A 16,503-nucleotide genomic window follows, 5' to 3' on the forward strand; every position below is an offset into this window, starting at 1 on the left:
GCAGGAAGGACCAATGCTATCCTTCTATAAACACCAGTGTTTAGGATGCATTCAGGATGATATTAATAATCTGACTTTCTATTTTGCAATTTTTGAAAATCACAATAGCCAAGACATGGAAACAACCCTAAGGGTCCACTGACAGATGTATGGGTTCGGAAGATGTGGTATATATACACAATGGAATACTACTCAGCCACGAAAAAGAACAAAATAATGCCATTAGCAGCAGCATGGATGGAACTAGAGACTCCCATATTAAGTCAGAAAGACAAATACTATATGATATGATACCATATGATATGTGAAATCTAATAAATGGCACAATGAGCCTTTCCACAGAAAAAAAAATCATGGACATGGAGAACAGACTTGTGGTTGCCGAGGGGGAGGGGGAGGGAGTGGGATGGACTAGGAATTTGGGGTTAATAGATGCAAACTATTGCCTTTGGAATGGATAAGCAATGAGATCCTGCTCTCTGGCACTGGGAACTATATCTCGTCACTTATGATGGAGCATGATAATGTGAGAAAAAAGAATCTATACGTGTATGTGTAACTGGGTCACCATGCTGTACAGTAGAAAACTGACAGAACACTGTACACCGGCTATAATGGAAGAAAAAAATTAAAGAGAAATTTTTGAAAAAGTAATGGTGATTATACTTCATCTCTTCTTTATTACCAGGTCACACCTGGGCAAACGTGTGGTGCAGCTAGCCTTAAGAGTGGCTGTTTCTTGTAGACAGTTCTATTCTATATAGCATTAAAGTGGAAGTACCTTAGACATCACAGAATCTAGTGCCCTAATTTAACAGGTAAGAACATTGATCTGCCTGAGCCCTAGAGCTTACAAGAAGCCAGAAGTCTGGTTCAGTTAGTTTCAACAGTTAAAAAATAGTTGTGAGTAAGGCCAATACTTTACAGCTACTTAGTTTCATAGGGAATAAAGGACTGAGGCAGAGTAGCAGTTAGGTAAGAAGTTGCTAGGGTGTTCTCATGGGTCTCTCAAACTGTTTTTCTATTTAGTTCTGATACAGGTAAGGCCAAGGCCAGGAGGAGAAAGGGTATCTTTCACTTTTACTTCATTAAGGATCCAAGGGGCACAGGTAGAAAAATCTTACAAGTAAAAGCAGAAAGCCTACAGGAGCCAAGGAGGATCTAGTGGCTACAGTCCCAGAACAGAAATCCTAGCTCACCAAACCTAAAACCTTAGTTTCATTTTAGGTGTTCAGGTTTGTGGCCTAAATATAATTTAGACAACTGTAGACATTATTTGTAAAAGCAACAATGAACATGGGATGTTCAGTTAGCACTCTGAGAGAATCTTGACTCTAACATGCGCCATAAATCTCAAGGCTGAAAAGGCCCTTGTGATCATTGACTCATCCTCCCCAGTTTTCTTAGGAGGAAACTGGAGAGTGGTAACAAAGAAGAGGGAACTGTGACAGCTTATTCTGTGATGGGAGCTTTATGCATGTTGTTCAGCTAACTGTATCAAGTATGTATCAGTACCTTCGTTTTACAGATGGAAGAAATCAGGACTCAGAAAGTTTAAGAAGCTGCATGTTCATCACCTGGACAGGTGTGACTCCGGTCTGCTCGCTCAAGTGCTGCTGCAACATCCCTTCTGCATGAGACGGCCAATGGAGCAGCTGCAGCACAGGTTTGTAAGGCTTAGTGCTCAGTCCACACCACGTAGGTCTCTTGATCCTATTAGTTGCTTTGGCTGTGGTGTAGGCTTCAGCTGTAGCTCTGATTTGACCCTTAGCCAGGGAACTGCTGTATGTCACAGGTGTGGCCATTAAAGAATAAAAAAGCAGCTTTGTTAGAAGTTTGTATGAAGTTTTTGGTAAAATTATTGGTTTCCAAAAACCGGGTTTAGTTATAGCCTATATTCTTCTGTTTATATGGAGCTTTCAATGTTTTCTTTCCTAAAATATGAGTAAGGTAAAGAGAAAGGTAAGTTTCCCTTCTCTATAGAAAAAAGAATTACTGTTTTTTCTCCTTTTAATGTGATAATTAGAATTCCGGAATTTAGAAGTAAATTAGAGATGAAGAATAATCATTACTTTTTTTGGATTTAGATATTGTTTTTTAAAAATTTTTGTCTGGAACAATAACAAGCAATTGGAAATTAGAAAGAGAAAAAAAAAATCTAAGCTCTCTGCTGCCCTCTACAAAGGATATTGGGAAAGGCAGCAATTGACAACCTGCTTTTTTTCAACTTCATAATTATGTTTGCAAGGACCTTATATAGATGACAGCAAAAAAATGTTATCTTTAGCCATTGTGTAGCTCTCATGTTTTATATTAATTATGCATTTTATTTTTTTTTTCATTTTATAGCCACACCTGCAGCATATGGAAGATCCCAGGCTAGGGGTCAAATTGGAGCTGCAGCTCGGGCCTATGCCACAGACAGACCAAATCCCAGCTGTCTCTGTGACCTATTGTGCAGCTCATGGCAACATCCTTAATCCACTGAGTGAGGCCAGGGATTGAACCCGAATCCTAGTGGATAATAGTTGGGTTCTTAACCCACTGAGCCATGACACAAACTCCAAACATCTATTTTAAAATCATACAAGTGTATAAAAAAGATTCCACAGTTCACAAGAAATATTTTAAGGACTTTTTTAAACATTAAAAAACTATGTTTCACCTAAAAACTCTATAGAATTAAAAAAATCTATGGAGTTCAAGATAAGGAATAACTACTTTGTATTTCACTAAAAATAGTTTAGTTAAAATTAGAGTTTCAAATCTTACTAAAAAAGGAAACACTGATAGAAGTATTAGTAAAATGGTTCTGAGGAACCAGAGTTTTCCAAAACATCTAGTAATGAGTTAAAAACACCACCAAAAAAGGCAGTCACATTTGGAGATGAGTATGAAAGAAGTTAGTAATAAAGTTAAATGTGGATTTGAGTTTTTTAAAAAAATCACTTGGATTAAAATGTGAGTACGTCCAAGGCTTACTAAGAATTTATTTTGGGAAAAGATCAACTCCGATCAGTTAAACAGTATTAGAAAGACTATGAACAGAATTGCTGACAGACTAAGAAGTTTGGTACTAGCAAAACCATGATTCTTCTTACAATGGTAAAACAAGGAGCAAATAAAATTGGGTATTTGTGCTGGTTAGTCAAGACTTTTTCTCTCAAACACACATGGGAACAATTTCCGGTGTCCTGTAAGATCACCTGTGTTTATGCAGAGTGTTCAGTGGGATTTTCCCCACTTTTTCCTTTTGCTGCGGCAACCACCTCTGAGCCAGCACTTGCCTTGGCTGCACTAGGCGTCTTCTGCTCCCCACCTGGACGCCTCAGATGCCAGAGTGTACTGGAAGAATGGGATACCCACTGACCCTCGGAGAGCATAGGCACTGGTGGACAAAAGCTCCTGCCTCAGTCCCTTGGGGAGACACTTCTGTGTTGTATGTCAGATGTTTCTTTAGAAGGTCCCATAATTAGACACTTGCATTAGCTGCCCCCTTGCTCCACCTCAATTACCTCACGTCTCAGGCTCTGATTTCTGGAGGGAACACTGGCTGAGATACTGACTGACACTGAGCCTGGCCTAGAGATTAGAAGACACACAGTCTGGGATTCTGGAACTGGTCACTCATTGATAAGATGGTGATAAGGACCCAGCTATGGAGTTGGAACAGACGCAGCAGTGAAGCGATGGCTTCTGCAGTGGTGGTGGCAAATGAACAACAAAGGGGGCCACAGTATGGACGGCCTGGCTTTTGTTAATTGCTTTAAAAGCCTGAAAAAGCAGCTGGTAACCTTCGTGATGTTCTCAGAGTCATTACAGAGGGAAGGGCAAGTGGGAGCCTGAAGTCGCACCCCCTACTCCTGGGCCAAGGTAATAAACCGAAGAATGCTGCCCACGGAGAAACCGCTGGCATATCTGACCCAGCCTGAGGTATCCACGGCTAGGCAAGGATGCTGTGTGATGTCTCTGGCAAGGCCAGGAGGAGAAATGCAATGCAGATTCCCAGGGTTCTGCAGTCAGGCCTGCTTCCCATGAAGGAAACCACTTGCTGTTTGAACAGCAGCTCTAGTAAAGACTGAGGACCTGCCCCGGGTACGTCACGTGACTCATGCAGTTAGAGTTGCCCCAAATGAACACGGGGGAGAGTCTACTGAGTCCCAGGATTGGGCAGGCACAGTGGCAACCTATCATACAGTGGAAATGGCCCGTTTGGAAGCAGCCTGAGTAGGACCAAAGGGCACGAGGAAATTACTGAGCGGCCAGCCCAGTGCCCTGATGCCTCCTCCTCAGCTCCTCGTTTGGTGCTGGAGGTGGGTCTCCATAATCAGCTGAGAGGGGAGAACACAGCCCTTGTTTGCGGGTGGATTGGCTTCACCTGCTGTCATGAGGCATCGTCTAAGGACGGTCCTGAGGAGCGCAGCAAAGGGAACTATTTCCAGTGAGTAGAGCTGTGAGCAGCACTCCTGATGTTCACTGGACAGAGAGGCAGAAAGGGCACGAGGTACAGATACATACCGGCCCTGAGAGGCGGTGGATGGTTTGGCTGATTGGTCAGGGACTTGGAAGGAGCAAAAGCGGAACGGTTGAGACAAAACATTTTGGAGAAGAGGCTCGGCTGGGCCTAGGGCGTGTGCAGAGTGGGAGGGTCTGTCTTAGGTTAATGCTCATCCAGAGAACAAGGTACTGGTAGAGGAGGCAGCAGGTAGACAGCAGGATCTATCCTGTGCGTCTCAGCAGGTTTCTCCCTGAGGCCACCCCTGCGAATAAGAAAAGGCCTGAGAAATAAAGTTGTCGGTCCCTGGGGGCCTGTAGTTTTCATGGAAAGAGATCATTCTCTCTTCTCCCCAAGGCTTCCTTCCTCTAGGGACCCTCAAAAGCAGAGAGGGCCAGTATGGCACTGATTCCACATGGGTTTCTGGTCCCTCCAGTACGAGGGACAGAGAAGAGACTGGGGATGGGTCTTGCTGGGATGGCTGCACCAGGGCAGGCAAAGAAGAGCACACACCGGAAGGGCTGTTGGTGTCCGTCTTCCTAGAGGTCCTCTGAAAGTCGTGGCTTCTTCCTGCAAGAGACTACCAGTACCTGGAGGACTTTCCCAGGGTGGATCCCTTAGTAGCAGGGAGCCGTCACTCATTCTCACTGAGCTCACAGAGGGAAATTTAGGACCGACGTTGGAGTCACAATGAAGAGGACTGTAATCTCATCTGGTAAGGTAAAGAGACTATTATATTTAATGTCCTTTCTCCCTGCCTGACATCCTGGAGGAGCCTGGGTCTCAGGGAGGTGAGGCAAGGTATTCAAAGAGTAGGATACACATTCCCCTCAGTCGCAGACCGTCTATGCCCCCAACAGGATGTAAGCCTCACGAAGGGCAGACTTTGTTTTGCTCTGTGGCTGGCGCATAGTGGGAACTCCATAATACAGAAATGGATGAGTGAACAATGAATGAATGAAGACTGAATGTGCTGGCGAGCGGAGAAGAGCTATGATCAAGTTTGAGAACAAAATTTTATCATTAAATCCCCAAAACAGAGGCTTAGAATGGTTATATAATTTACACACTCATACAACTAGTAACACACAAAAACTCCAAAAGTTGAGTTTATAACTTCTAAACAATCTTCACCTGCTGTAGCATAATTTCATTTGATTTATGACTTATTTTATATTGGTTAACAGAGAAAACAGAGATGTCGAAAGAAACAATATCTCCAGAAAACTAATGGAGGAAAATATATTAAAGGAAAAAAAGACCTTTTGTCTTTTTAGGGCCACACTTGAGGCATATGTCAGGCTAGGAGCCAAACTGGAGCTACAACTGCTGGCCTATACCACAGCCACAGCCACCGCCAGATCTGAGCCCCATCTGTGACCTACACCACAGTTCACAGCAACGCTGGATCACAACTTAACTGAGTGAGGCCAGAGATCAAACCCGCATCCTCACGGATATGAGTTGGGTTCATTTCTGCTGAGCTACGACAGAAACTCCAAAAAAAAATCTATTATAAAAAGCAAACAAACAGAGTTCCTGTCGTGGCGCAGTGGTTAGCGAATCCGACTAGGAACCATGGGGTTGTGGGGTTGATCCGTGGCCCTGCTCAGCGGGTTAACAATCCGGCGTTGCTGTGAGCTGTGGTGTAGGCCAGCGGCTACAGCTCCGATTAGACCCCTAGCCTGGGAACCTCCATATGCCGCGGACACGGCCCTGTAAAGACAAAAGACACACCAAACACACACCACACAAACACACACACACAAATTATGGTGAAATATACATAAGATTTAACAGTGTAGCCATTTTTAAGGGTACGGTAGGTTCAGAGGCATTTGCACTCCTGTTGTTGGGCAGGCACCACTGCCATCCGCCTCTAGAACTTTTGAAACTCTGTCCTCACTAAACAATAACTCCCCGTTCCCCCTCTGCCCAGCCCCTATAATCACTACTCGACCTTTCCTTTCAATTAATTTGACAATTTTAGGTACGTCGGATAGGCAATACACATTTGTCCTGTCGTGCGTTACTTTTACAGCAGAAACGCAGACGAGTATTTAGATGCACACTGCAGTCTAGGAATGATTAGGCTTAAGGACGGACAGCTCTGGATCAATGGCTTTTCAGAGCATCATCAGGAATAACTGTTTTGTATTTAATTTTTATATTTTTGGTGAAAAAGAACGGTGTTGTTATATCTTTGGTTTCTTTTAACTTTCATCACCTGTACTAGCAGTTGGCTTTATTTTCTGGGCCGTGTCACAGAGAAACAGTGTGTCCTCTTTTCCAGGGCAAGCAGTAGGACCACAAGGGATGTGGACACGCGAGACGAAGGGCGGGGAGGTGGCCTTACTCATGAGGCACCAGCTTCGGCACGCCAGTTACCTTCAAACTCTTCAAATCTGCGCCTCAGGAAAATGACCACTTACCTGTCATTGTCACTGAGGAATAAAATACATAATTTATTATCATGTTTAACCTCAATCTGCAGAATATAGCAATACTCAAAATGTAACACTAGAAATTAGATTGCTAGACTGAACATTCAGAAAAACAATCAACCATTCACATATTTTAACACTTTTCCTTTGAGGTATTTTGGTTTGTTTTCTGGTCATTGACTATCAGCCTTAAAGAACTTCAGTCGTAGAAATGTGACTCAGTATCACTCATCCCAGTGCTTGCTCACGTTAACACACAACTCTTCCCAGCAGGGGAAAAAGGCAAGGTGATGGTTGCTAAGAAACAGCTGAGAAATACCTTTGGAAACAAATCCTGTGTTCTTTTTAAAATGCATAAATGTACACATGTCACAGTGGTAAGGCAATCTGATAACAACAGTGCTGAAATTTTCCTTAGAGACAAGTTTGGCAGGCAATCCCAGCTTCAAGACAAATAGCCAATGCTCCATCCCATGAGTACTCCAATTAACATTAGTATTAAATTCTTCATTGAAGATCCTAAGTCAAAATACATAACACAGTGCTTATGTCACTGCTTACTTAAGTCCGAGGTCTTATTTCATTTATTTGACCTTTATTACTTCATCTGTTCATTCATCAGATACTTACTGAACACCTATTAAGTGTCAGGCATGTGGCCAGGAGCTTGAAATACAGAGGTAAACAAAGGGAGTGACTTCCAGCAGCGGGCATCAAATGATCACACAAACTGATTATATTTAGCTTATTACATAATAATAGTTGTACTTAGATGAAAGTCCATTAAGAAAACAGGGGGTGAGGAGTTGGCAGAGTATCTGTTTTTGGGGGAAAGCATAACTTTAAGAATGTCAGGGTTAGTGGTTTTCGACCCTGGCTATAGGCAAGAATCATCAGGGCATCTTTCTTTTTTTTTTTTTTTGGCCCCCTGTGGCATATGGAGTTCCAAGGCCTGGGATCAGATCTGAGCCAGAGCTGTGATGTAGGCTGCAGCTGTGGCATGCTGGATCCTAACACACTGACAGGGACTGAACCTGCATCCCAGTGCTCCCAGGACACTGTGATCCCGTCTCACCACGGTGGGAACTCCTCGTCTGGACATCTCAACGAACCAACAAAACCCTGTCTGGGTTGGTTTTCCCCAGTTCACGTTTGCTTTCATAAAAACCCAACTCCAAATCAAGACCTTTGAAATATTTTTTTACTCCCATCCCTCCTTCTAATACCAACTGGTACTTCTGCACAGTCTATTGTAATCTACACAGGTATGATTCTGTCAAAGGTTCTTGTTTCGTTTGTATATAGTCTTATTTCTAAGGTCTAGTATAGTACTTGGAATATTATGGAATGTTTGTGGAATTAAAAATAAAAGAATAAAGGAAAGAATTTAGACCAGACCTCTGTGAAGTTTTGAGTATACAAAGATGATACTCAGTAAACCACTATTTCAGAGTCATTCTTTCCTTATCATAGTTGTATATAAATCCTTAGCTGAGTGTCATTGCATTATTCTCTTTGCAGTCGGGCATGTGTTTAATGGAACCAAAGTTTTATAAGGATTTCCTTCTTGAATAGAATTCTTTGATTTAAGGAAATTAACAATAGACATGACTAGTGCCCTAAAACATACTGAATTTTGAAGGACAATAGAAGTCTATCTTAGGCTAGGTGATGATATTAATTAAGAATATATTATCAACCCTAAAAATTGTAGTAATTCAAATAATTCCAGGAAATTAAATGTCAATAAACATTGCTAAAATTACATTAGGTTTAGAAGAAAGCTAAATGTGCCCTTCACCACAAATTGGGAACAAAATAACATGAGGCAGAATTCTGGAAGTAAGGCAATGGTATAGTTTACAACCGCTTCAAATCCTTCCATAAAAATGCAGAGAACAGGACAGCAAAGCCCCAACCCAGAGTCAATATGCACAGCACTCTGGACTAAGGTACACATCTCCACGAATCCAAAAACTCAGTTAATATGGATAAACTACCAATAACCATAAGCCCTCTATGACACTGGAAGAGAATGCAGAGAAAAGTAACAAAAGATCTGAGAAGAATCCCCAATCTATCAGCAGCGCCTCCCTGCGGAGTGAGGCAGGTCACTGTGAGATGAGCAGGGAAACTGGGGAGGACTTTCCGTACTCAGGGATGACCCGAAGGGGTTGTGACGGGAACACCTGAGCCTTAGGGACTTTCAAAGCTCATCCCCAGCACAAAGCTCAACTCAATGGACCGAGCTCTGGGAACAGATTTCAAGTAGAGTAGAGGTGACAGATGCAAAGGAAAGAGAAGATTTGGGTAAAAGCTGAGGAGGAAAACAGGTCCTGGCGAACTCATAAAATCGATTTACATTTATCATTTCTTAAAGGCAACAGAAGAGGGCATTTCAGAGTCATGAAACTCTGAAAAGCTCTCCTGACTCATTCCTCCTTTCTAAAACTATTTTCACATAACAATGACCAACAGAAGAAATCACAGTCAAATCCAATACAAAGTTTTCATAAGAAAAAAAAAGTATAAGGGAAAAAAAAACATCCCTACAAAAAATAAAAGCATGGTGGAAAAAATGCTCACAAAAACGTAATATTCCAAAGTCAGCTGTAAAGGAACATCAGTCAGAATTAGAAAGGTGATAAAATTAAGGAAAGAATTAGAAATAAAATATACAAAGACTGAAACCAGACAAAAAGGATGCCCGAATACCTTTTACTTGATCTTATTTTAAAGCTTTTTTTTTTTTTTGGTCTTTTTTGTCTTTTCAGGGCTGCACCCACGGCATATGGAGGTTCCCAGGCTAAGCGACAAATCGGGAAGCAGAGCTGTAGCCGCCGCCTACGCCACAGCCAGCCACATGGGATCTGAGCCATGTCTGCGACCTCCACCACAGCTCACGGCAATGCCAGATCTTAATCCACTGAGCAAGGCCAGGGATCGAACCCGCATCCTCATGGTTGTTTGTCGGGTTCATTAACCACTGAGCCACAGTGGGACCTCCAAAAGCCTTTTAATGGGATCAGCTCATTTTCTAGTACTGTACCTTTTGCTTGATTTCACTATTTGCTAGTGATTAGGCTTTTTTTTTTTTTCTTTTTACCAACTCTGTCAAGGTAGATGTTAATTCTGTAGCAATGCAAATACATTCTGTAGGCAGAGATGCAGATGGGACATTGATCTGTCTGGTATAAAATGTAGCAATCTTATTCCACCTCTCTCTGGGATTAGAATGCTTCAGTGTTTCCTATAGTCCTCGCACCAGCTTTACCATTCTGTTAGCTCACTCATCCATGTGTTAATCTTTGACAGGCGTTCCCTCTTTAAAGGAAAAAAAAAAAGAGATGTAGCAAGTAACATAGAACACAGAAAATCTAAAATATACACCAAAAAAGAACGTGTTTCCCCCAAACCTTCTGTTGGTCTAATGGAGGCACACGGAACAGCTACGAGACTCACAGGGTTTCAGTATCTGACAGAGAAGGAGAGGGAGGGCAGCAGGGCTTCTCTGATGGTCCCAAGAGTAGGGAACCCCTACCATGGCACCCTAGTCTGAGAACAGCGCTCTAAACTGGGAAGGACTCCGAGGACCAAAGCCTTAGGCCAAGGGCAAGGACACTGCCAGGTAACAAGGTTTACTGGTGCTGCAACAGTCGCCCTTGGCCATAGAAACTCTTGAAAAGAACACTGCACTGAGAAAAACTGCTAGGAGTAGGGTCCAAATTGAGCAGAAAAGGGCAACAGAAGCAAAGACAAGAAGTCCAGATAAAAGAGACGGGGAGCAGAAAGAAAGACCTCAGAAAACAAGGAGAAGAGAGGAAGAAGAGGTGCTAGTTGATTAAAATAACGCTCACGGGAATGAACAAATTTACTGCAGCCAAAGAGAGGGGACTGAAGGCATCCCATAAAGACAACCGACAGAACAAAACCATGAATCTTCCAAATACTGAAAGATATAGCAAAACATACAAGCAAAACCAAAAAGAGTGTAAAAATAGAACATGTAATGAAAGACAGTATGCTACTGTTTATCAAAAAAGTGGGATACATAAACATACATGCAACTGCTTATGACTTTAAAAAGTGGAAGAATAAACCATAAAATTGGTGAAAGAAACCAAAAACATTTTGTACAGAAGAAAGAAGTAGGAGAGGAGCCAGGGATAGAAACAAGAATCTTGCAGAGCTGACTTTAAAACTGTATACAATTTTGTTACACAATTCTAAGAAAAATTTAAAAAGGAGTAATTCTTAAATCTTGCAAATAAAAAAGTGCATTGGCATAATTACACATAGAAAAAAACTAACTCATGAGTAAATCGAGAGTAATTTTGTCTCATAGAACCCAGATTGTTGGTATAGTTGAAAAAGATCTAGATTGTTAAGATTAAGGAGATTAAGAAAAAGACCCTTTAGCACTGACTTTAAAAATCGCAATATAAACTCATAGTTAGTTATCTAAAAGTATCTATGTTTTCTAGCTCTGCCCATTAAAAGGCCTAGAAACAATGATTGATTAGTAGCAACAAGTGCTCCTCGTGCCCCGATTTTAGCCTCTAAAACTAGGGCTTTTGGAAATGACTGATTCCAGGTGTGGACAAGAGAAAAAAAAAAGTAGGTAGGTCTGGAATAACTTGTCATCCAGGAAGAAAAGGAGGCTATTTATTCAGCTTCTAGAGCTGAGGCAAGAGCCGTGACAAAAGGACACAGGAAATCAACACGCTGCACACTTAAATTTACACAATGTCCTATGTCAGCTACATCTTAAAGCTTGGGGAGCAAAGGACAAAGGTGCCACCTTGAGGCAGCAACCATGGTCAAAGACGGGATAATGCGAGCACAGTAAAACTAATAATTAAAGTGGATCGAGGCATATCAAATGTGTCCACATCCATGAGTTCGTAACATATCAAAAGAGAAAAAAATCATTACTTACTTTTAGAGAATTCAAATGAAGAAAATCCATAATTTTTGAAAACTAGTAAAAGGAAGGAATCAAGTACTGGCCTGCCTTTATTATAAATCAGTACCTTGGCGTAACCAGATGGTTGATGAAGGGAAGTTTCTCTTTACAGAAGTAGTCCAGTTAATAAAGAGGAATGATAGAGGCTCAATTTAACCACAACACCTTTTTCTTTCTTTGAAAACAAGATTTAAGAAAATGCAACTAAAGTTGTTTTGCAAAAAGCCTAAATTCTTCTATAAAGACATTATGTACACACCCTCCAAAAAATCTGGCTTGCCAGATTTGCTCAACTTTTGATGAGCAGACCTATAAAAATTTAATTTTTAGAAGATAGCTTATTGTTAAAAATAAGCAGAGGCTGTCATCATTAAATGTGTGTCAAACTTTTTTAAAAATCTCACTTAAAATGTATAACTTTTCGTAACAATCTTTTTAAAAAGATTTCTTAAAACTAACATGGTTCTGTAAAACTTGCCAACTGACAAAAAATGAAATAATTCCAAAGATACCAGATTTTTGGACTTAACTACAACTTTACAGAAGAATATACATAATTGTTTTGACGTGTGCATTGAGCTTTAGTTTATCATGTGTCACACTCCAGAAACCCCTGGGCCACATCTGGCCTCTAGACAAGTTGTTTGGTCTTCATGATTTTTTAGAAAAAAAATCCCACATTTAAAATTTAGGAGATTCCACAGAGCCCAGATGTGGACAATCCCGCCTCCAGCAGTGGGCTGGAGCACAGCAGCAGCGGTGCGGTGCCCTCCGCCCCTCTCCCTTCTGTGCACAAACCACAGGCCTGGTCTCTGCAGGCAGGGGAGTCTGAGACACCACTATTGGCCAACATTGTTTTGCGGGAGATTTTCTGCTCATTTTTTTTTTTTTTTTTTTTTTTTTTTTGTTTTTTGGGCTCCGGCATATGGTTCAGGCTAGGTGAATCGGAGCTGTAGCACGCTACGCAGAGCACAGCATGCGGATCGACCGGTCTGCCTACACCAAGCTCACGCAACGCGATCGTTAACACTGAGCAAGGCAGGACCGAACTCGCACTCATGCCTATCATTCGTACCACTGCCCACGGGAATCTTCTGCTCATTCTTAACAAAGAAGGCAAACTATCTGCAAGAGCCAGTATTATTCAGTTTTACATTTAAAAAATGCGAAGCGCTAAGAACCCCAAAGAAAACCCCCAGCACTCGCCCTCCTTGTAGTGCAAGAAATAAAACGGTATCTGCGTGTTCCTAAGTGCCTTCTCCTTCGCCAGAGTAGTAAGGCTTACCTTCAGATCAAGGCTGCTAAGGCTTACGACATCATCATCTTTTGCTCTTCTTTTCCTTTTCTGTGAAAAGAAAAGATTTCATTCTTACATGGAAGGAATGCGTGGTACTCCATAAACCAAGACCACATACAACTAGAAAAGTCCCCTTTAAAATTAGGCTGTTTAGGAGGGATGGTCACAAATTATCTCCGGCACCTATGACGTCATACTTTCTAAAAGCCCCCTCTGACGAAATGATCTCTTGTGAAGTGATTTTGCCCCATTAAAAAAAAACTTATCTCAAGTTTTCCATAACAGAACTCTTATGTAAGTTAATTCTACATTTACTTTTGTTAGAGAAAAAGTAAATATGTTTTATATATAAAGGCAATATGTTTTTTTAAAAACGGAACACATTTTATTTATCCTGTTGGGGGGTTCAGTAGGAAAAAACTATCCTTTACTCATGGCCCCAGTAATTAAGATTTGTTGCCTGAAGCAGGATTTACCAGCTGGAAGATGAATATGCCCACACCTGGAGTACCTTCCAGTAAGCATCCACCACCTTCATTCAGCACCACTGGTGCCAATAGTGACAAAAACTGAAGGTACAGCTTTCATTTCTGGTCCTTAAACAATGTTTCTTCTCTTCTATCTCAAGAAAACTTTTCAGATTACTTGTGATACAGCCTAGCTCTTGTGAACTGTCAAACCTGACCAGCAGGGACTCCCCTTCAAGAACCTCCCCCCCGCCCCCCTGCCCCCAGAGAACCTGGTGGGAGGCGAGTCAGCACGGAGCAGGAAGCGGACAACAGAGAAAGGAAAGAAGAGTCAGAAGGGGGGGATACACGGAGCCTGGATGTCTATCTCAGAAGCAAGCTGTCATGAAGACAACAGCAGAGGGAACTTCATGAAGTGAGAAAGGCCACCTGAACCAAGCCTCTTTGTGAAAGACCAGGAAAACTAATTCACATTAAAGTGAACAGAGGAGTTCCGTCGTGGCTCAGTGGTTAATGAATCTGACTAGGAACCATGAGGTTGCAGATTCAATCCCTGGCCTCACTCAGTGGGTTAAGGATCCGGTGTTGCCGTGAGCTGTGGTGTAGGTCGCAGATGCAGCTCTGATCTGGCGTTGCTGTGGCTCTGGCGTAGGCCGGTGGCTACAGCTCTGATTAGACCCCTAGCCTGGGAACCTCCATATGCTGAGGGTGCACCCTAGCAAAGACAATAAAAAATAATAATAATAATAAATGAACAGAAAAATCCTCCAAGTCAAATCCTACACAAACAACTCTGAGAGAAAGAGAGTGAGGGGAAGAATAATAGCTCTACAAGGAATGACGTCACCTCAGAAGGAAATGCTCAAAGAGGCAGAGCAAACCTATAAAGTACTATTTCAATTTTAGCTAAAAGACATTAAGAAAATGATACAAGACATGAACAAACATATAAATCAGAGGTGACAGAACTGAAGAAACCTTTACTGATCCTAAGGTTATATCCAGAAGATGCAGGAAAGTCTCATTAACATGACCCTAATTTGGAGACGGGATTAAGATGGCGGAACAGAAGGACTGGAGCTCAACTATTCTCCTAAAAACAACAAAATTCACAACAAAAGACTGAGCATTCTTCACCAAATGGACCAGAAACCTTAAGAAAGATAGCCTACTCCAGAAGAAAAAGAGGAGGACACATCAAGAGGTAGGAGGGGTGATTTCACGATATAAACAACCCCATACCTCCTGGGTGGGAAGCTCCATAGACTGGAAACTAACTGGTTCACAGAGACTCACCTACAGGCGTGAGAGTTCTGAGTCCCACATCAAACCCTCACATGCGGGGACCTGGCCCTGGGAGAAAGAGCCCCTGGAGCATCTGGCATTGAAGGCCAGTGGGGCTTGTGCGCAGGAGCTCCACTGGACTGGGGGAAACGGAGACCCCATTCTTAAAAGGCGCACACAGACTTTCACGTGTGCTGGGTCCAGGGCAAAGCAAAGTCTCCATAGAACTGGGTCAAACCTGACTGCAGTTCTTGGAGGACAACCTGGGAAAACAGGGGTGAACGTGGCTTGTTCTGAGGGAAGGACATTGAAAGCAAAGCTCTTGGGAATATTCAACAGCCTGCCTTTCTCTGGAGGGGGTCCTTTTGGGAAAATCTGGCCCCACCCGTCAGCCAGTGCTGAGAAGCCCCAGGGCAAACAACAACCCAGGTGGGCTCACAGCCCCGCCCCTCAGGAAACAGGCTGCCTAAAGACCCTTCAGGCACACAGCCGCCTCTAATCCCATCCAGAGACTAAGCCCCACCCACCAGAGGGATTAGAATCCACTCCACCGCCAGTGGGCAGGCATCAGCCCCTCCCATCAGGAAACCTACAACAAGCCCCCCATACTCACTTCAGCCACAAGGGGAGGAGACACCAGAAATAAGAGAGGCTACAACTCTATTATCTATAAAAAGGTCACCACACCAAAAATTTATAAAAATGAAAAGACAGAGAACTATAACTCAGATGAGGGAGAAAGGAAAACCCCCAGAAAATCAGCTAAGCCATGAGGAGATTCTCAGCCTCCAGGAAAAAGACTTTAGACTGTCGATGCTGAAGATGATGCAAGACATTGGAAATAAACTGGAGGCAAAGATGGATAACTTACAGGAAACACTGAGCAAAGAGATACAAGATATAAACTTAAACAAGAAGAGATGCAAAATACAATAACTGAAATAAAAAATTCACCAGAAGCAGCTAACAGCAGAAGACAGCAGGCAGAAGAACGAATAAGCAAGGTGGAGGATTAGTGGAAATTACGGATCGGGAACAGAAAAGAGAAAAAAGATTGAAAACAAATGAAGAGAGTCTCAGGGAACTCTGGGACAACGTTAAACGCACCAACATCCGTATTATAGGGGTGCCAGAAGGAGAAGAGAGAGAGAGAAGGGGACAGAAAAAATATTCCAAGAGATAATAGCCGAAAACTTGCCTCACATGGGAAAGGAACCACTCACTCAAATCCAGGAAGCACAACGAGTACCATATAAAATAAACCCAAGGAGGAACACCCCAAGACACATATTAATCAAACTGACCAAAACTAAAGACAAAGAGAAAATCTTGAAAGCAGCTAGGGAAAAGAAACAAATAACATACAAGGGAACCCCAAGGTTATCAGCAGATTTTTCAGCAGAAACTCTGCAGGCCAGAAGGGAATGATGAAAGGAAAAAACCTCCAACCAAGATTACTCTACCCAGCAAGGCTCTCATTCAGATTTGAAGGAGAAATCAAAACCTTCACAGATAAGCAAAAGCTGAGAGAATTCAGCAACACTAAACCA

The 16,503-nt window shown here is 42.3% G+C and overlaps 1 long non-coding RNA gene across 1 annotated transcript in view; it reads right to left on the reverse strand.

The window, feature by feature from the left end:
* The window catches only part of LOC110255724, a 28,416-nt gene continuing 14,380 nt past the window's right edge, over window positions 2,468–16,503 (reverse strand). Inside the window, exons 3-4 of the long non-coding RNA XR_002336435.1 lie at window positions 13,191–13,250; window positions 2,468–4,760 (exon numbers count right to left, since the gene is read on the reverse strand). This is a non-coding gene — a long non-coding RNA (uncharacterized LOC110255724). The remainder of the gene's footprint in view (window positions 4,761–13,190; window positions 13,251–16,503) is intronic.

This window comes from Sus scrofa, chromosome 10, assembly GCF_000003025.6.
Source record: "Sus scrofa isolate TJ Tabasco breed Duroc chromosome 10, Sscrofa11.1, whole genome shotgun sequence".
NCBI lineage: Eukaryota > Metazoa > Chordata > Mammalia > Artiodactyla > Suidae > Sus > Sus scrofa.